The sequence below is a fragment of the Tamandua tetradactyla genome, chromosome 3 (genome assembly GCF_023851605.1).
Source record: "Tamandua tetradactyla isolate mTamTet1 chromosome 3, mTamTet1.pri, whole genome shotgun sequence".
Taxonomy (NCBI): domain Eukaryota; kingdom Metazoa; phylum Chordata; class Mammalia; order Pilosa; family Myrmecophagidae; genus Tamandua; species Tamandua tetradactyla.
In genome coordinates, this window is record NC_135329.1 from 4,303,849 (window position 1) to 4,325,015 (window position 21,167).

Below are 21,167 nucleotides of genomic sequence, written 5' to 3' on the forward strand. Positions count from 1 at the left end.
GAAAAGACATTTTTTGAAGAGCAAATACAGATTGCTGGAAAGCACATGAAGAGATGCTCATCTACATTAGCTGTAAGGGAAATGCAGATCAAAACTTCTATGAGAGATCACCTCACACCTATAAGAATGGATGCTATTAAACAAATAGGAAACCACAAATGTTGGAGAGTATGTGGAGAAATTGGAACACTTATTCACTGCTATTAGGAATGTATAATGGTACAGCTGCTGTGGAAGAGAGTTTGGTGGTTCCTTTAGAAAACTAAATATCGAGTTGCCCTACCACCTGGCTATACCAATACTATGTATATATCTGGAAGAGTTGAAAACAGTGACATGAACAGACATTTGTATGCTGATGTTCATAGCAGCAGTGTTCACATTTGCCAAAAGGTGGAGACAATCCAAGTGCCCATCAATCGATGAGTGGATAAACAAAATATGGTATATATACGTGATGGAATATTATGGAGCAGTAAGACAAAATGAGGTCCTGAAGCATATGACAACATGGATAAACCTAGAGGATGGTAATGCTGAGTGAAATAAGCCAGACACAAAAGGATAGATATAATGTGATTTCACTATTAAGACTCTGGTAAAGAGAGCAAACTCCAAATCATAAGACCTAGGAAGAAAATGTGTATTTATGTATAGCAATGAACTAGATAATACAAATGACATCACAAGCACTTCCATCTGTTCCACATTTTTAACATTGACCATTCATAATAAGGATTCTATAATAGAGAAAAAAAGTGATGGCAGTTTCACCATACTTAGTTTTGCCTGTGCATATCCTTATTCCTTCTGCTTAAGATTTGTTTGCATATGTGCATTTTTGCAAATCCATGCCCACACGTTTATTTTTCTTAGTTCTGTATTTAGATCCTCAATTCCATGAAGTTTGCTCACCTGTCCTTATGCCTAAAACGTTTAATACAATGATAGTCATGCTATAAATGTCATTTCCTTGAGTATAATGGTAAAATGAATCCTGACAGTTACCTCACTGTCATTCTGATGTGCACATCTTACACTTCTATCCTCATCTGCCTGCCTCTTGCAAAACACTCTCAAGTCTTAGTCATTCACCCAACCATTGAAGTTGAGATATATCTAACCAGCTGGCCTGAAGACCGGAAGGTCATCCTACATTATCCAGGGGCCCATTGTCATCACAGTAGTCCTTAAAAGTGGAAGAAATAGGCAGATAAAAATAATAGTAAATAAAAATAAGGTAAATATTTGTGGCTTCCGAATTTAGTCCAGAATGCCCTCCTTTTCACAGGGCATTCTGGAAACACCAATTGCCTATTTATTCTTTTGGATCTGTGTGTCCAGGACAGCCCTGAAATCCTGACTTCTGGTATCACCTTATTCCTTGGCTATCCCCTTCTATAGAGAGTGAAATGCTGCTCTGAAAATACTGGATGGTGGTGGGTAATTTTTTTGGCCAGTACGAAAGTGAAGAATTTATCTGAGTATCAGTTTCCTATAAGGATGGGCCAGCTTTGCTCCTGGAAAAGATTAACAGAGTTCTGGTTCTCAAACTCATGCAACCAGTGTCACTTGTGATTCCCATGGGATCAGAACTCTTCTGCTTCCTTCGTATATTGAATAATACAACTGTATTTACCTGAGTTACTGTGATAAACAGAGCCTTTCATGTGGGTTTCCCTGGGTTTGGGATAGAGTGCTAACTTTGCTTGTCAGGAACCTCACGGGTCAGAGTAGAAACGTGTCAAACCAGAGGCCTGATCACACATGTGCTCTGTCCATTTTGGTTTCCCTATATTCCCTATAAAGGGAATAAACTGTCACACAGATAATTAATTTAGTGTGGGATGTGGGCTATGATGAACAAGCAAGGGGCTGCTGTAGAGCCTCAGAGGGAGAGTTTGTGCCCTGTTAGGGAGACACAGGAGGCTTAAACAGAAAAGGTGATAGTGAGGGTGCAAAGAAATGCCCAGATGCTCCATTCCTGTAAGGGGCAATAGCCCCTGGGATTCAAGTCCTACATCTTTGGGGTACTTAAGTTTTGTGTGTCACCAGAACAAACCTGAAAACATAATATAAGATATATTACTCTGTAAAGGCTTTTCTTGGGCAGAAGAACATGAAGAGGGGGTACATAGAATCTGAGAAATGTACACTACTGGAGGCTGAGGGAGAGGTAGGTTTGTGATGCCTCCCTGTTGGTATTAATAAGGAAGGAGAAGGCCATAGTGCTTTTAGGGTCTTTCAGAGGGCTATCAGAAGCAACAGGGTCCTTGCCTGAGAAATCGGAGATTCTGATTGTCTTGCCCAAGCAGGCCTCAAATATTTTTTCCACAACCGTGACCTCTTCCCGCAATGCCCCTCCGTGTCTCCATCTGTTTATATCCTGCCCATCCTTCACTGTCCAGTCAGTGTACATCTTCCATCATGTCTTCGTTGATTCCCCAACAAATGTGATGTTCTCATCTTGTGAGCTCCTGTAGCTTTTCGTACCTCTTTTGTCTGCATGAACCGTGCGCTGTTTTGTGGTCTCTGATGAGTGTATACGTTTCGTGTTCTCTATCAGAGTCCTAGCTCTGTGAAGGCAGCATCTTCGCCTAAGTCTTTCCTCTGTATTTCTATTGCATAGAACCATACTGTACGCATACTAACCATGGAGTTTGTTGGGTAAGTGATGAATGAACGAACATTCAGTCAGAGTTTTGTCTGGGGATCGGTGGTTGCAGTACTGGGTGGTGTAGGAATTTATGGGGGCTGGGAGGCTTTGGTTGTCATGATGCTTGGGGGGTCACTGGTGTTTACTAGACATGAACCAGCTCCACCAGGCACTTCAGTTCTGATGGTTGTGCCATAGACCCTTAATTTTAAGTGAAAGGATGTAATCAGAATGCCTTAAGCCAGTTTTGCCTGCTCCATCAATGTGCCTCGTTTTTCACTTCCAGATCCTTTACTGGAAAGTAAACTAGATGGCAAGTGGAGAAAACCACTACTATAAACCTTCTTCCCAAAGGAACAGGGGAGAATTACATTTTGTTTATTGTCCTTTATAAAAACTCCTGTGTCTAATAGTGACTTTCACATGCAACCTAACTGTCCTTTATTTCTGCTGGTCTCCTGCAGCATTTATCTCAGTGTTCTTCCATGTATATAATTTCCCAGTAAATCTAGTACTTAGTATTCTGATCATTTCCAGTACTTGTTTTGTCTCCCCACTGAGAGAGCAAGTGATTCAAGGGTAAAATCTATGCCTTACACCTTGTCTTTGCCTTCCAGTGCTGGGCCCACACGAGATGCTAAATAAATAGCTAGAGCAGTAGGTGAAGGTGAGTGTATATATCAGAATCACACAGAAAGCTTTTAAAAACTACACACACCAGCTCTAACCTGTAGGAAAGTCCATCATAATTCTTATGATACTAGATTTTGAAAAGGTGGATTGAAATACTCATTGGAAATAAGTATATAAGAAGAATAAAAGTTGAAAATGAAGAGAATCAACTGTCAATATACATATGTGGAATGATATTTTATGCAGAAAGCTATTTGAAATAGTAAGAGAGTGGTGATATTGATACAAGAAAGAACTTAAAAAAATCAGTAGTATTCCTCTACTTCAGCAATAAGCATCTAGAAAATGACACTAAAAAGATATTAACAATAGGCATAAACATAGGTACTATCTAGAAATTAATAAAGAATACAGATAGTCTTTACAAGATAAATTTAACATGATATTAAAGAGCATAAAAGTTTTGGGTAAATGCATAGAAATGTCATTGTTCATAGATAGGAATGGGTTACCGTTACGTATAAGTGAAATCCCTAAAGTAATCTTCAATTTCTCATTTAATGTTCAAACTGTATTCTTTGAAGACCTTGACAAACTTTCTGAAAATTACATCTATGAATGTCAGCTTCAGAAAAGAGGAGCAAGGAGAAACAGGAACAGATATGTAGATACCAAAAGAATAGAGAACTCAACAGACCAATACTTGTAAATATGGGAACTCGGTATGTGATAAAGGGAAACCACAAAACTAATAGCTAAGTGGTGGATTATTTTTAGATAATAATAGGAATACTGACTCACTTGGAGGAAAAAAAAAGCTGATTTCTATACTAAATCATATAAAAATTTCTCTCTTTCATTTCTTTATCTCAAAACCCTGAAATATACCAAGGATCTGAGAAACCAACGAACAAAGGAGACACAGACTTTGATCTTGTGCAGCCTCCATCCTAGTGGGATTCTGTGGATAATTAACACCCCTATACATATATATTTATATATATACACATACATAATATTTCAGTGGGTCTGTGTGCTATAAAGAAAAGCAGAGCAAGATAAAGGGTTAGGGAGTATTGTGGAGGGATGCTGTTTAGATAGAGAAGGCTTAACCAAGGTAACAGCTGAGCAGAGATTTAATAAAAGTAAGAAGTGGGTCATGCAGCATTCTGAGCAAAGTGCTTTCTGGGTGGAGGAAACAAGTGGCTGCAAATGCTTCATGCTTTTTATTAGTTGTCCAAAGATTCCATGGTGCATCCTGGAGCATCTTATGCCACCATCTTAGTTGACCAGAAGCCCTGGAGTACTTTTAATATGCTGTTGGATTTGATTTGCTAGTATTGTTTTGAGGATTTTACATGTTTATTCGTAAGAGGCATTGACCTGTGGAAGTCAGGGCAAATGAGAGCATCATGCCACTTTCCTACTCCTTTTGTGTCTTTTTCCTGAGTCAGCATTTGTTTGACTACATTTATCCTTGACTTTACCCAAATTCTAAGAAAGTTGATTCTAACTGTTTCTTGATGTTTCTCTCCCTTCCTTTCCCTTCCTCCTTCTCTCCTTCCCTCTCCCTTCCTCCCTCCACCCACCCCCAACCCCTTGCCATGTTCCGTTGAATCTTCTTATTTTACCATCTTGCTCAAGTCACTCCAGGAGCACTTTATAAAGTTTGCTGTTTCAATATTGTAATTTCTTATGATATCCTCAAGTGTTCAGGAAAGGTAATAACCACTACAATCTAGCATCAGTTCTGGTTTGCAGGTGCTTGGGGGAATGATGGGGGGGAATGTTCGCTTCCTCGAGATCAAGTGGTGTGGAAAGGTTTAGTGATGAGACATGTGATCTGGGAGGAGCTGGAGCAGTGCTGACGATAGCTAGGTGCAGCCACAATATGTTTGCAATGTCAAGGAGAAAGTGTCATGGGGACTTGAAATAAACACTTGAATTATTTTACTTGGATATGAAGGGAAAGAACTACTTGAGATTTGGAAAACTTGGGGAGATTTCAACAACACACACAAATGCCATTACTTTCCATCAGATTTCTTGTGCACCCAGTGTCGTGCTCACTGTTCCTTTTCCATCTCCTTTTTTTATCCTTTTCCATCTCCTGGCTTTTGTGTATATGAAAACTCTGTCTTGGGATGTTTTTACTTTACCTAGAACATAGACAAGCATAATAAAAAAGTAAGAGACGGATCTTAAACTCAGGCCCTTGCAGCTAGGGTCAGGCTAAAGTTGGGAGAAAGAGGTGATTCTGAAAAGCTGTTCAGTGCCCTTGGGCACATAGTGATGAGGCCAGGAACAAACTAGTTAAAAAAATTTGATTTCTTTCCCGATCACCCTCCCCATTCTGAAAATGTAGATTCTAACTACAGTCTAAAGAATGGAAAAGGCTAATCTGGGACTGGTCAGACACTCCCAAACAGCTATCTCAAACCAAGTCATGGTGCCTGGCAAAGAAATTAGCATTTATTGCATTTCAATAAAAATGATGCGACCTAGTTAAATTAGATTTCTTTTCATTTACAATAGACTTAAAATCCTATTTAGCTATAATCTAACCGTTTTAAAATAGGTTACAAGGATCCTAATTTTCTGAGATATTGAAGCCTCCCATTCTATCAGAACATCTTGATTTTATCCATTTTCATCCATCATTAAATTTCTTATGGCTGAGAACGCCAGAGGCGACCTACCTTTCAAATCTGCTGCTGCATTTAGCAGTAACTGGGTTGAGATTGGAAACATTTATTTTATTCAATGCCTTATCTGCTCTTTTCCACTATTTTAAACACTATGAGGGTCAGAATGAAAATCCTTCTCTGATTCATATGTAATCAAGCAGTAAATGGTCTTATTTTATTTTAAACTAATATCAAGCTTAAGAAGACAGCATGATTGCATATAGTGGCATTGGATGGTCCATTATGCTGTTGCTTAAAATTTAAAGTTTGCATATCCTATCACCAAATCTGTGCTTACATGGTATTTCCCACTTAAAATACTCTCACCCTTCTCTCTGCTTATCTTAATGTGTCCCTTATTTGAGAGCTAGCTCAGGCCTCACCATTTTTAGGAACCTGCAGTTGCCTGTGATCTCTCTCTCTTTTGTGAATTTCTGCTGCTCTGAATGCCCGTGTTGCCCTATTCCCCATGGCATGACGTCCTTAGCTCATGTCTTCTGTGTGGGTCTTGCCTCCCCATGCAAATCGGGTACTTCATAAGGTCTGAGACTGTAGCCCTAACTGCCCCAATCAGCTTCACCGAGTTGATCATGTATACCTACTATACACTGATTCCAACTAGAGGGGCATTGTGCGTACAAGGATATGGACTTTTCTGGTTTCTTGGCATTAGGATCCTTAAATATTAGCTTGTCCTCTCCTTCCCTCCAGTTCCCTCTAGGCTGTAACACACTCCAGGGAAATCCCAGTGGGCTCATCAGCTCAGATCTGAGATATGGAGTGATCTAGGAAGAGAGAATAGGGTATGAGAGGGGGAAGTAGGGGGTGTCATGGGGGTAGCCATATCCCACAATCTGTGCTGAGTTTACCACTTGCCCAGGCACTGTGGCTTTCTTCCATGTTGAGCAGAATTTGACTTTGCCATGACCACTTAGTACTATCCTAACTCCTGCCTGTCCTCCCTGCCTGGTGGCCACTTAAGCTTTTCTCTGGAGCCATCTGCAGGGAGATGGGGAGGATAGGATTAAAGGAACTTGGATCACTCCAATTCAGAGCAGGAGATAGAAGGCAGAGTTTGTTGAGCTTGGTGCTCAGTATTCTCAGGGGGAGTTGATAACACCTAAGCGTGATGCCACCCCCGACAGCGTATCTCTGAGTAAGGCCTGGTTGAGCGCATACCTGGAGTTCTTCTCCTTTGCGGTGCCAGAGTTTAGACTGCAGGGATTGTCTGGTACGGCCTCTGCATTGCAGTTACTGAGCATTCTTCCCAGGTGGACTAAACCTGAGCCCACTGGGCTGTACTGACTGTGGACAGTCAGGGCCCCAAAACTTAGAGAAGAGGAAATCTCTGTGGCATGTGGGGGACAGTAAGAGGGACATGTAGGGGGATCAGGAAGGCTTCTGTTAGGGATTGAATCATGTCCCCCCACAAAGGCATGTTCGAGTCCCAACCCCTGGACTTGTGGGTATGAATGCATTTTAAACAGGATCTTTGAAGATGTCATTTGTTAAGGTATACTGAAAGTGAATGAGTGAAGGCCTTAATCGAATATGTTTGAGGTCCTTGTTAGCTAAGGCAATTGGACACAGAAAAGAAAGTCACAAGGAACAGTCAGAATCTGGAAGTTAATGAAACCCAGAAGAGAAAGGAAAAGGCATCTCCATGTGCGTGGCTGTGAGATGAACAAGCCAAGGGGCTCCAAAGATTGCTGGCCAGGCAGGAGGTACCAGCCCCAGGAGGAAGCAACCCTCCTCACCTCTGAAACTGTGAACCAGTAAATTCCTGTGTTAAGCCAGCCCTTTATATGATATTTGTTTTAGCAGTTAGGAAACTAAAACAGCTTCCTAAAGAAAATGGAACTTTTATCTATTTATGATTCAACAAATCTTAGTCTCCTATCACCCAGAATGTTCAAAACTGAAATTGTTCCTCCCCTAAGGGGTAGGTCACACGGATAATGACGATACAGGGTGACGTGAACTATGAAGAGAGCATAGCTGCTGTGGGAGCCCCAGGCAGGGCCACTTTACCAGCCAAGGCTTCCTAGAGCCGAAGAAGCAGAAGGCATGAAAAAAACTGACAAAAGGACTTTCCTTTTCAATCTTATTAAAAAAGAATAACAGCCAGAGTGCCAACAGAAAACATTGTTCATTGTTCCAGGAAGTTTTGGTCAAGTTTGTTTTGTTTTGCTTTATTTTGTTTTCCAAAGTCAAATAGACTATTGTGGTGACTTTATGAGAAAGGAATTCTCTGGGGCTCTCTCTGGCCTCCATCAGATTTTACTGCAGAAATACATGGAAGCAGGAGTTAGATAGGCGCCTCGACTGTGCCAGTTGCTTTCCCAAGTACATGGGAGCTGGGCAGCTGTGACTGTAGCCTCTCCAAGGAGATCTCCTTTGTTCAGGGCCCGTAGCTCCCTTCTTTCCTCTCATACCTAGATGTTCTACTAGATTGCACCCCAGCCTATAGAATGAGCCAGGGTGAGGAAGCCATGCTCCGGATGCAGCACAGGGCTTGCTGGGTTCGAGCCCACTATTTTGTTCTCCTTGCCTGCTCAGGAGCTCCATCCACAACCAGCCCCATTCTCCAATATTAGCCTAAAACTTGGGATTCACAGGATTAGTCCACCTGGCAGGTAGAGAGAGAGGCTGCAGGGAAAGCTTTTCTTGCCCAGCCCCACTCTGAGTTGGGACACTGAATGGGAAGGATGTGGACCCCCCTCTACATGGCCCAACAGCACTGGAGGGGAGGTTCTCAGAGAGGGCTGGGAGTCTATCTGGCCTAGCCCTCCAGAGCTCTGTCTTTCCTAAACCCTCTATTCTGATAGGAGTCAGGTTTTGGCGCTCTGAGGGACAGGGGTAACCTGGCCAGGAAGCTCTGATACACCTGGACAGTGGCAGTGTCTTCTGTCCCTTGGTGGTGGTATAACTGAGGCAGCTCCCTGCATTAATGGGTGAGCCTGAGGCACTAAAGCTGTGCAGTCAGCCAAGGCTGTGCAGCCTCTTCCTCCTGGCCCTGCCTGGGGACAGTGTGTGCAGCCACTAAGGAGAGGAGCCCACAGTCAAACCCAAGGGGAGAACTTCTCTTTCCAACCAGCCCAGACTGCAGTCTCTTGACTTCTTGCCCCTGAGCTCTTCCATAGCTCAGAGAGGCTGGTTTGAAGATAGGCTACCAGAGATAAAGCTAAGATTTGAAATCATGGGTCGAGATCTTCTTTGTCTCTTCCTTCAGGAGCAGTAAAAGCTAAACTCTACATAAAGCTCTAACCCCAATTTTCACCAGAGCCCTCTGTCGGTTCTCATTGTGGCTGACTTGCAATTGGTGAAACTGAAGCCTAGAACAGCGACGACCATTAGGATGTTGTCTGAAAGAACAGCTGGGGCCCAGACTCATGACCTCTGCTTATCCATCTTTGTATTTCTGCCGCCTGACATGGGGCCTGATACAGAAGAGGTACAGTGAATATTACCTGCAGGGATGAACGAATGGATTGTAGGGAAGCAGTTTCCTAGAGTTGGATCAGATCTCTCTTTTTTTTCTTTTGTACTCTGAGAAAGGCTAAATAGCACTCTCCAGGTCTGGTAAAGTTAGAGTCGAGGCAGATTTCAGGTTTCAAAGGCTGAAGGCCTTGTCCTGGGCATTAGACCACACAGTCAAAAAGGCAGGGACATTTTCCCTAGAGTCAATTTCTACCTATGGTACCTTGGGAAAATTATCTCACCTCCTTGAACCTCATCTGTGAAGTGGGTGGATCAATGCCCATCTCACAGGGTCTTCAGAAAAGTAAATAAGATTAAAGTATGTTAGCTTGACACATGGTAAGACACTCAGGAACAGCAATTATTAAAGTAGGGCTGGGATCCCGAGGAGAGGGGCCTTCCCGCTGCTCCCAAGGGCAAGGACACCTGGGGACAGTGGAGCTCCGTGGCTGGCCGGCGGGCTCCGTGATGTCTGCCCCCACAACCGTCCTCTCCAGTAGCTGACTTGTTACAAAGATGAGTCACCTTAGTCCTTCCCCAAGGCTGCCTGAGATTCTGGTTTGTATTCTACTGGGGACTGGAACAAAGTTAGTACGAGACAAAGAAGGATGGTTCCCTTTGTGTCCACAGCTGCTTCCTGGTTCTGGTTACAATAGGCCATTGTTATGCTAGACCACAATGGAAGGGAAGTGTAACTGATTGGCCAGTTAATTTTGTCCTGTCTCTTAAGCTTCAAAGGCCCTGCTCTGTCCGGACTATCTGAGGTTTAGGTAACTTGTCTCAAACAGTAAAGTAGTTATTACTGACTGTGGCAGGTTGGATTATTATCTCAACTCTTTCCTCCTTCACTATAATGGAATTATACATGCACAGGCTTTGCCGCGTGAGGTTGGAGCACTTCTGATACTAGATATTGGGCGTGGTCCTGTGATTTACTTTAATGATAGTGTGGATGATATGAGCAGAGGCTTTAAATTAACTGTGTTGTTTGGTTTGGCCTCTTGCATTTCTGTTATCTGCCATGAGAATAACATGCCCTGGGTAGTTGCTGGTTTAGGAGAATGAGGAGACATGTGGAGCGTAGCCGGACCTAATCCATAGTTCAGATCCAAACCAAATTGATCTTAACTGAAATCAGTTAAATCTCAGCCTACCCACTGACTTACGAGGAAGAAAAAAATAATGGTTATTATTATAAGGCAATGAGGTTGGAGGATTATTTGTTATTCAGCATTGTTTTGCAGCAATAGCTGACTAATGCACTGACCCAGATAGGAGCTATCAGCAGAAGTTGATGGCTGCTTACCCCTCATCTGGCTGATATAAGCCCTTTGGAGAGGTACCCAAGCTTTTCTGGACTAGGATGCTGTTATATGGGCTGGAGGAGACTGAAGAGATCACTTTGAGTGTATAGGCTAAATGTGACTCAATTCCCTTTCTGCTCCTAACACTCACCCTGGTACCCTGATCAGAGAGAGAGGTGATAAATGAATGTTAGATCCTATTGAAATGAGTTGAAGCACAGTTGGGTAAGTAGTGAGGCAGGGTTAGAATTGGGGCAGTGGCTGGCTAATGAGCAAAGGGCAACTTCCAGGAAGTAGCCAAGCTGCAAGGGGAAAGATGCCTTTGAGGTAAATAGCCCCTGGCCCCTGAGTGAGTTATCTACGATCAGGTATCAGCAGAGGCAGAAGTGGAGGGCAGTAAAATAATTAATAGAAAATTACCGAAGGAAGAGAAAAGCTATAAAACAAAGCCTCCCCAACAGCATCGCACCTCTTGCCTCTTCTTTTTGCAGGAGCACCCTCAGGCCCCTCTTGGATGTGTACTCACTAAAACTTCCTGCCTACCTGCTTGATCTGTGCTGTGCCCTTGAATTCCTTCCGTGGTGTGGCCAAGAACCTAAGGACTCAATGCCAGCAGCAGCAGGGTTGCTTTCCCCCAAGAGGGAGGGTCCAAGATGAAAACCAGAGAAGAGGCCATGAGAAAGGCAGGTCTAGCCCATCCAGGCAAGGAGAACTCCTGGGGAACTTGAAGGAATGTCCTGAACCTTTGAACAGTATTGGTAGCTTTTTTCCCGAGGGTTGCTGGACGGTGTACCTAGGAATTTGCCATTTTCCGTTCTAGAGATTCCTCTCACTATGTAGGCACCGAAGTGGTGCTCCACCCAGCAAAGCCTGCCTGTCATCTGGTCCTCACTGCACTGATTCCCTAGAGACAGGAGGAAGCAACCTCAGAGAGATCTGTATTCTGTAAGAGGATTCTCGGAGCGGGAAAAGCCTTCTTTTGGTGAAGGAATGACTCACCATTGATGAAAGAAGGTCAACTACTGTGCTGTCACTGTGTTCTCCCTTCCCCAGCCCCTTCAGTTCAAATCCCTACATATTCCCGAAATCCGCCTGTGTTACGGTGAAGCCTGCTCTTCTGCTTCTATTGTTCCTACTCCCTCGGTGTCTGGGATGAGATGGACAGACACACTGGTTCTATTTTACGTTACTGGGGGAGCTCAAGGCCCATATGTTTTCAAGAGTTACTGGCTATGATGACAACTGTGTGACTGAAAAGTCTAGGAAGATACCTGGCATGTCTGCAGGACATGGGACTTGGGAGGCTGCTTCCTGCCACCTCATTAAATAGTCAGTCCTCATGCCTTAAGGGACATGGCCCCATCCTCTTCCTCTGGCCGACCCTTTGGAGGGATTGGACATTTCAGGTCATGGCTTCCAGATAAAGGTTGATTGGAACTAATGAAAGACCAACATTTATAAACAACTGTGTTTCTTCCTGGCAGCTACAGAGACACAACAAAGGATGGGGGAAGGAATGTGGCAGGAGCCTAAGGCTGGGCATTGCAGCCTGGAAGTTCAGAGTTCTCATCTGGGAATTCTAGGAAATAAAAATTCTTATCTCACAGGTTTGTAATGTGTATCAAATGAGATATAGTGGAAGTTCTCTAAGTTAACAAAGTATTCTATAAGTATTGTTGTTTATTAGTTATTTATAGTTACTCTAAATATATAGTGATTATAATCATTGTTATAGCGCATTGAAGCTGACGGAGTTTACTTCACCTCCATTCTGCCAGACATAGTGTCGCAAGGTAACATAGTGCTCAAGCAGGTATGCCCTGAGATCAGAGAACCTGAGTCGTAATCCTAGCTTTTCTAATCCATCTATTAGCTGTGACCTTGGGGAAGTGACTAAATCTCTCTGTGCTTAGGTTTCCCTACTTGTAGAATGGGGAAAATAAAAACACCTAATCTGTGTAGTGGTTGTCGGATTGAAGTGAGCTAATTATCTGAAAGTACTAAAACAATGAGTAACACGGTAATCTTTTGGAGTGTGCCAGCTCTGTTATTTTTATTATTTTCATTTTGAAGTAATTATAGATTTATGGGAGGTTGTAAAGAAATGTAGAGGAAGGGTCCATGCACCCTTCACCCAGCCTTCCCCAATGTTATCCTGTTCCATGGCTATAGATGAGCATCAGTGCCAGGAAACTGACATGGGTGAAATCCACAGAACCTGTGCAGATTCTATCAGTTTTACATGCACTCGTATGTGTGTGTGTGTGTGTGTGTGTTTCCATGCAATCTTATCATTGCACAGCTTCATGTAACTACCACCACAATCAAAATATAGACCCGTACAATCACCGCAAGTCTCCCCCATGGGACCCCATTCTAGCCCCATCCCGACAACTATATTTCATGCATTGCAATAGTCAGGAAACAGAATTCTTCTCGGTAGAAGTACATTTGTACATCAAGAAGTACCTGACACTGAACTTGTGAAATGGTGAACGTCTTGTCCTTGGAAGTATTTAAATAGACATTGGATCACTCTTTACCAGGGGTTCCATAGAGTGACAGTACAGGAGAGGGAGAGGGGGTCAGGGATGGGGGTCAGGGATGGGTTGAACGCCGAAGTCCCACGTCTCTGAAGGAACTGAGGTGTGGCCTCAGCCTTTAAGGGCAGGGCAGCAAAGCGAGTGGAGAGAACATGCCAGGTGAACAGAAAGGACAGCTCTAGTCTTCTCCCAGACCCTGAACGACCAGGGAGCCACCTTTGGATTCGAAGGCAAGGCTCCTCTGAACAAAGCTCTCGGTCCATAAGGAGTCCAGGCGCAGGCTCCCCTGTCGCTATTGTGGGCCAAGGAGTTAAACTGCTGGACTGCGCTATGGTCAAGGAATCTGCCAGATAGTCAACTCTTCAAGGGAGGCCTCTTGAGGGGAAACAGGCTCCGTGCTGTCCTGGACCACCGTGCCCTGGGACTTTCTGCCATAGTCCAGGCCCCCTGCTGGGTCTGCGCTGAGAGGTCCTCTCATCGTTTCTTCTCCGTAACCCAGACTCGTTTTCATAGAGGAAATACGCGCGGGTCCTTCAGGTCTGTCTCCTCTACTCCCTCTGTAACGTTGTCCTCTCCCCAGAATACATTTGCTCCTGTCTTTTTCTGAGGTGCCAGCGGGTCATTTAGAAGACTAACAAACTTTGGCACAGATCACTTGAAGAGCCCGAGAGCTGGCCGGAATATTAATGAAGCCATCTAGTGATAGAGTTGCTTCCCAGTGCAGGCACACATCAAAGAGGTTAGGTCCATGAATGCTGCTCTGCAGGGCCCCTTCTCTATTATCTAGTCCTTAATTACTTCATTAAAATTCAACAGCGAGGCTGCCCAACTCCATTAGTGTGCCCAAGGCTTGCTGGGTGATTTCCCAGCCTCTGGCCATACGTGATTTCTAGCTCTTTAAGCCCAAGAAGGGGGCCCAGGTCTGAGGCCGACAGCTCTGCAGCTGCTGGCTGGCTGTTGCAGGCTGACAGTGCTCAGGGCACAGCCCTGTGACCCCCTGCCTAGCCTGTGTCCTTGGGGGAATGGGCTGCCCTACAAAAGTGTTTTCCGGATCACGGAAGTTTCCTCACTTCAATGTGGCATGTTTTATGGAACTCTTTTAAAGAGATGGATTGTCCCCTGCCCTGAGGCCTGAAAAACAGCAGTCAGGACCCTGTTTCAGCTGAGGTACTTCATCTTGGGTGGGCTTAGAATGAGCAGATTTGGGCTCTATCCCTAATTTTTACTGGCGTCCCTCAACTTCAGTTTCCTAAGCTGTAAAATGAAGCTGATAATCTGCTTGGTCCTTGTTTAGCCCTAAATTCTCTCTATCTTTAGCAGTGCCCATTTCTTCTAGGGCTTCTGGCCTGCTTCTAATCCTAAACTTCCTTCTCTCTGCAGGCTCTCATTCTCAGTGTCACTTTTCATATCACCGCTACTCCTTGACCTCTCAAGGAGCCCTGGGATCAGGAAGATCACCTGAGATGTCTTTATTTTTAAACAATTTTAAGTCCACCGAGGCTGACGTGAGGCTGTGAAGGTAGCAGTACCTCTTCTCTAGAGCTCAGTACTTGGGCTTTTTGATAGCTGCTTTCAATTCAGATGTGCTTTTAATGTCTTCTGGTTTTCCATCTGTGCTCTAAGTGCTGGGGATTTTTTAGAATGGTACTGAATCAATAAAAGACAATGCACCTAAACATGTCTACCACTTTGTAGTAGTTAGATTCAGTTGTCAACTTGGCCAGGTGAGGGTGCCTAGTTCTGTTGCTATGAACATAAGTCAATGGTACGTGAACCTCATCTGTTGCTCATTACATCTGCAATCGGCTGGGAGGCATGTCTGCTGCAATGAATGATGTTTGATTTGATTGGCTGGTGCTTAAATGAGAGCACTCGACATAGTACAGCCCAAGCAGCTTAGCATACCTCATCTCAGCACTTGCAGCTCAGCCCAGACCTTTGGAGATGCAGAAAGGAATCACCCTGGGGAAAGTTGTTGGAACCCAGAGGCCTGGAGAGAAGGCCAGCAGAGATCACCCTGTGCTTTTCCGTGTAAGAAAGAACCTCAGTTGAAAGTTAGCTGCCTTTCCTCTGAAGAACTGATGAAATAAATCCCCTTTTATCAAAGCCAATCCATCTCTGATATGTTGCATTCCAGCAGCTAGCAAACTAGAACAGATTTGGTATCGGAGAGTGGGGTGCTACTGCTACAGTTTGCAAATACCAGATATGTTGGAATGATGTTTTGGATGGCTAAGAGGAAGATTTTGGAGGAATTGTGAAGAGAATGATGGAGAAGTCCTGGAGTGCTTGAAGAGGCTGTTGGTATAAATGGAACCACTGCCAATCTGGACAAAGGGGGACACAAGGGACAAATTGGAATTTGTAGAGTGAGAACCATGGAAGCTCAGGTCTGAAGCCAAGAAACCTCAGCCAGGAGTGTGGACCCGCCCATATACATGGAGAGGGTGAGTTTGCCCTGAGGGCAGAGGATGAGTCTCCCATCTCATTGTATTGGAAGAGTTGTGCCGCCTCAGGCCTTTGAGAAGGTATAGCATACTCTTGGGGACTGGGGAGAGCCTGGCTACCACCACATGGAGGGGTTGGGCATGTACCCTGGAAATGGCAGAGAGCCCAGGGGTGGCCCTGATGCCTGGAGAGAGTGGAGCTGAGAGAAAGGTGGTCTCCTCCATGTTCCCTGAGGTTGATTTGGAAAGAGGCGGGCAACTGCATAGGCTCTCGGAAAGGGTGGGACTGCCACTTTCTAAAGCTGAAGGATAAATGACTTTCAGACTTTGAAATCCAGTGGTGTTTGCCCTGTAGATTTCCCTTCCAGTTTCTCCCTATGGATCCTGTGACTGTCCTCCTTTGCATATTGGCACTAGATGACTTGTTTTGAGATTCATAGGTCCATAGCTAGAAGAGAATTTTTTGCACCTTAATATTGTTTAAGGTGATGCGTGGAATTGCCAAGTTGACAAGGGGTGGACATGTGGTAGTTAGATTCAGTTGTCAGCTTGGCCAGGTGAAGGTACCTAGTTCTGTTGCTGTGGCCATGAGCCAATGGTACATGAACCTCATCTGTTGCTCATTACATCTCCAGCATGCCTGCTGCAATGAATGATGTTTGATTTAATTGGCTGGTGCTTAAAAGAGAGAGCTCAACATAGCACAGCCCAAGCAGCTCAGCATACCTCATCTTAGCACTTGCTGCTCAGCCCAGGCCTTTGGAGATGCAGAAAGGAATCACCCCGGGAAAAGTTGTTGGAACCCAGAGGCCTGGAGAGAAGAAGGCCAGCAGAGACCATCCTGTGCCTTCCCATGTAAGAAACAACCTCAGTTGTAAGTTAGCTGCCTTTCCTCTGAAGAACTAATGAAGTAAATCCTCTTTTATCTAAAGCCAATCCATCTCTGGTGTGTTGCATTCCAGCAGCTAGCAAACTAGAACACACTTAGATGGAAGCAACTTCTGTTACGTTGTAAAAAAGTTTCATGCCTTCCTGTGCTTATTTTGTTCTCTTCTCATCATGGAATCTGTCCATTGACAGTCCTTTAGGGGAGAACAAAAGAATTTCAGCACCTTGCTGAGCTGTAGTCACCAGAGTATCCAAGGAGCCCCTGTAGAGAAGCTGAAAGGCACCCCATTATGGAGATACTGATGTGGCCAAAAGCCTGGCCAAGGGCTCAGCTACCAGCGGGCCAAGCAGGGCATGCATAGGGAAGTCATGCCCCCGAGAGGACAAGGAAGAGCTCAGACTTTTGAAGAAGGAAGATAAAGCAGAAGAGCTTAAGATAAAGTAGTGAACTAGGCTAAAGTAAAAATAAGAAAACATGCCCCTTCTTCTGAGCCCTCAACAGGGTTTTGGGCCTTTTTTCCTTCTGTCTCCTCAGTGGGAAGAGAGTCTGGGACTCTCCAACCCTGGCTGGCTTCCTGGGGGAGATATTTTTAAATCTAGAAGGTTCAGGTAGACAGCAAGTCTTCAGCACAGAAGGGCGAGGGTGTAGATGCAGAACCAGCCTCAGAGCTCCCGCCCACCAAGCTGACCACATCAGGCCCATTCCAAATGCTCATTCCGTGCTCTTCCTTTGTGAGCACAGGTCGCAGGGGGTGAAGGGAGCACTGGTAACCCTCCCCTCCTGGCAGAGTTCTTTCACCTCCTCCCGAGATTTCTCTGCTCCCGTGCTGACCCCACCCCTCTTCTACAAATTCAACTATCACCCAGAGTCTCATCTTTACAGCTCAGGGTTTAGCATACGCTGGCAGTTATTTTTCCTAGTTTTTCTGTTCACTTACGCAGCCAGCACCGACCCCTGACTAGATGCCAGGGACTTAGCAGGTAATTGGCTCCAGAGCCAAACATCTTGTCTGGTCTTCAGAAGATGTTGGGTAGAGAAGAGTGCCCAGGATTGCTATCATGGCATGACTCAGAAAACTTCTCTGTATGTCTTTTTCCTTGTTTAGTAGTAAGTCACGGAGGATAGCATGATTTTTGTTTAATTTTTTTTCTCCTAAATTTATCCATCACTTAAAATTATCATAACACATTTTTAATCTAAACTCTTCAGATTTCTTTTAAGAGAGATTTTGCTTTGTGTCTCTGTCTCAGGGTCTTTCTCTTTGGCAGTGGGGCTGCTGGTCTCTCTTGCTCTGTTTCTTCTCGTTCCCATGTCACTTTGCCTGATTCCCTTTTGCATCCTTGATTCTCTTTCTAAGGTTCTGTCTTCACATTTCTAAGTTGTTTTCTGTGCCTTCTCATGGGTTAGTCAGGAACTTAAGACAGACGGCTGTTCCTTTGCTTGGCCTGCTTGGTGGCTGATGGCAGGCAGTTTGGGCTTGTGTAACCACCTGAGGCTGCAGCAGTAGGGGACACGAGGGAAGCTTCCATCCTGCTTCTGAGCTCTTGTTCGATGGGACCACCTCTTGTAAGGCACAGGGACCTTTAGTGATCAACCTGGATTTTCAGCCCAAAGCCTCCCCAGTCACTTACTCCTTCTGTGAGGTGAGCACATGGTCAGCCATGGTCAGTCTTCCTGGCTGTGTGTGTGGAGGAGTGGGGGCACTCCTGGGCCATCAGTTCTCGGCTAAGTAGTCCTGGAGGATAGAATTATAAAAGATACCATCCCTGCTTTCGAGGAAATGGGAGACTTGCTCCTTGGCATGACATTATTACTCTTTGTGTCCTGGCCTCCACCTCTTTCCCACTGTTTTTCTTGTTCTGCGGTCTGAATTTCTAGCTAACCATCAGTCCAGGTTCTTTCCTGCCTCTGGGTATTTGTAGAAGGTATGTCCTCCACTATGCACCTGTCAACTGCAATAAACACCTATTTATCTTCTGGTTCCGAATCAAATCGTATGTCACCTCCTCTGGGAAGTCTTCCCTGACTCCTCCAGGTAGAGGCACTTATTTTCTTGTGAGTATCTGCCCATGCCTCTGCTGTCACGTGGTGATATAATCATCTCTTTGTGTGTCTTTCTCTGCTCTAGGCTGTGCTCTCTGAAGGCCGGTATCATATTTTTCTATTGTCATATCCTAAGGATCTGGCATCTAGCCAGGGGTCGGTGCTGGCTGCGTAAGTGAACAGAAAAACTAGGAAAAATAATGGCACAGCGTATGCTAAACCCTGAGCTGTAAAGATAAGACTCTGGGTGATAGTTGAATTTGTAGAAGAGGGGTGGGGTCAGCATGGGAGCAGAGAAATCTCGGGAGGAGGTGAAAGAACTCTGCCAGGAGGGGAGGGTTACCAGTGCTCCCTTCACCGCCTGCGACCTGTGCTCACAAAGGAGGAGCACGGGATTTGGAATGGGCCTGATGTGGTCAGCTTGGTGGGCGGGAGCTCTGAGGCTGGTTCTGCATCTACACCCTCGCCCTTCTGTGCTGAAGACTTGCTGTAAGAACCGGGTGAGCTAAATAAAGCCTGTGGAAGTGTTTTGAAAATTGCAGAAGTGTGAAGGGCAATTATATTGCTCTTGACCCATTCCAGGGCTCCTTGAAAGCTCTATTATCCAAGGGACAGTGCTAAAAGAAGCTCAAAACTCATTTCTCTGAAAACTTTATTTTTACATTTTTTGTTCAGGTTTTTTGTTCTAATATACTCAATTTAATGTGATTTGAAGACTCATTTCCCTTCTTTATGGAGTACCTACTGTATGTAAAGCCCTGGGCTAGTCGAAGATGGGGTGGGGGGCACAGAGATGAAACGTGTGGGGCTGTCTGGCTCTGAGGGGTGGGTGGATTGTTGCCAGTGTGGCTGATCATCATTTATGGCAAAGCTGTATGTTCCTTAACTGGGGTCCTGGTGAAAGCACTGCTTGTGGCAGGAATGAAAGTGCTTACACTTTATTTGGGAGGTGCAAGCTGAGGGTGATGAGGGTGAAGATAGAAAGGGAGAATTGAGGCAAGGAAAGATGCAAAGTAAGGTGATGCTGTGCATTGCTATGCTATCCACGGACTTATGGTAAGTGCTGTGGAAACACACCACGCAGATGTTAACATGGACTACTGGACTTCCTGGGAAGTTTTGCAAGGAAAAAATTGCATTGAGGAGAAAAGAGGGCAAATGCCAGTGCCCAGTTCTCTCCGATCCCATTTCTCATTGGTCAAGCTTCAGTGCAGAGGGAGATGACCCCATTGTTCTTTCCTGCCCCTAGTTGGACACTTAGAGAGCCGGATTCTGTGATGGTGACGGTTGTTCTTCATTCAAGTGCAGAAATGGGGGATGACTTTGCGTAGGGGTAACTGGCCAAGGGTAAGAGAGAAAGGGACAGTTGAGGGTATTTGAGAAGGCACACAAGCTTTGTACCCTATATGTTGACCCACTTCTCAAGGATGAGAAGATCTTGGCAGCCAGTGAAGCAATGGGCTGGAGGTGGCCCAACTTCTAAATACCTTCCTTCATCTCCATTTAGCAGAAGTTACTAGACCCTGTGGATGGTTCCTGAGCCTGAGTCATCATCCAGGGAGTGGCTCCTGCTGTCCACTTCAGTTTCCCCTGGGGACCTGACCCCACCTTATCTTCTCCACAAACCCTCACAAGAGGCCCAAATACTTATTAAGAAACACTATCGATTTTTAGAGTCAAAAAATTTATAGAGAGACTTCAGAAACAGTCTGGGGAGATTATAAAGAAATGTGGGCCAGTTTTCCAAGGAGATTTTATAGAATATTCAATAGTACTCATGTCATAAAAGGCAATGTAGGTTTCCAAAGCTAAGGCTGGCCCTGCATTACGATTCCCTGATGCAGAGCCCCGCAGAAGGCCACAGCATAGCAGATTAGGGCTTGATTCTGCAGCACTTATAAAAATAGAGCCACCTCACTAAGGTGCAGTGGGGATATTAATTTTCAGGGCCAAAGTTCAATTTAACAGAAAGAATAGAAAATAGAGCTGTCTTTTCAATCCCAATGGTCATAATAGAACCCTGCCCTGCACCTCTCTGGAAACTGTCTCCAAGCCACCTCTCAGACATTCTGAAACGTGCCTTGTGCTTTTCTTCTGACGATAACTGGAGCTGGGTAGCTGGAGGAACAGCAATTACTGTCCACAGAGGAGGAACCTGCGGCATTTGGAGGTTAATCTACTCTCTCATGAGCACTGAGCAAGTCAGAGGATGAGCTGTTTGCAGTTAGTAAAACCCTGCTCCTGCTGGGGCAGGCGGTCACAATTACATTCCACTTTAATGTAAGAAGGAAGGATACTGACTCGCATCCCTGCTTGTGTGCCAGGTCCTGTGCCAAATGCTCCTTGGATGTCCTCAGTGTTACAGTCAGACTGGTAGGCTGGTGCTCTCTGCATTTATTAGGAAAGCCAGGCTTGCAGAGGTGAGGAGCTTCGTGCACCTAAAGCCCACTGCTCTTCAGAGGGCTGAGCTGGCGCTGCCCGTGCA

The 21,167-nt window shown here is 44.9% G+C and overlaps 1 protein-coding gene across 18 annotated transcripts in view; it reads left to right on the forward strand.

Annotated features, from left to right (window-relative positions):
• TDRD15 (tudor domain containing 15) overlaps positions 1–21,167 on the forward strand; it is a 320,944-nt gene that overhangs the window by 157,340 nt on the left and 142,437 nt on the right. For 9 of the 18 annotated variants that reach the window (XM_077152210.1, XM_077152198.1, XM_077152194.1 and 6 more), the window contains one exon: positions 11,252–12,397. The exons of 5 other annotated variants lie outside the window; for them this stretch is intronic. The gene's annotated coding sequence lies outside the window, so the exon portion shown is untranslated. Of the gene's footprint in view, positions 1–11,251; positions 12,399–21,167 lie in introns of those variants that run through there. 4 more of the 18 variants (XM_077152209.1, XM_077152195.1, XM_077152204.1 and 1 more) reach the window with 1 other exon arrangement.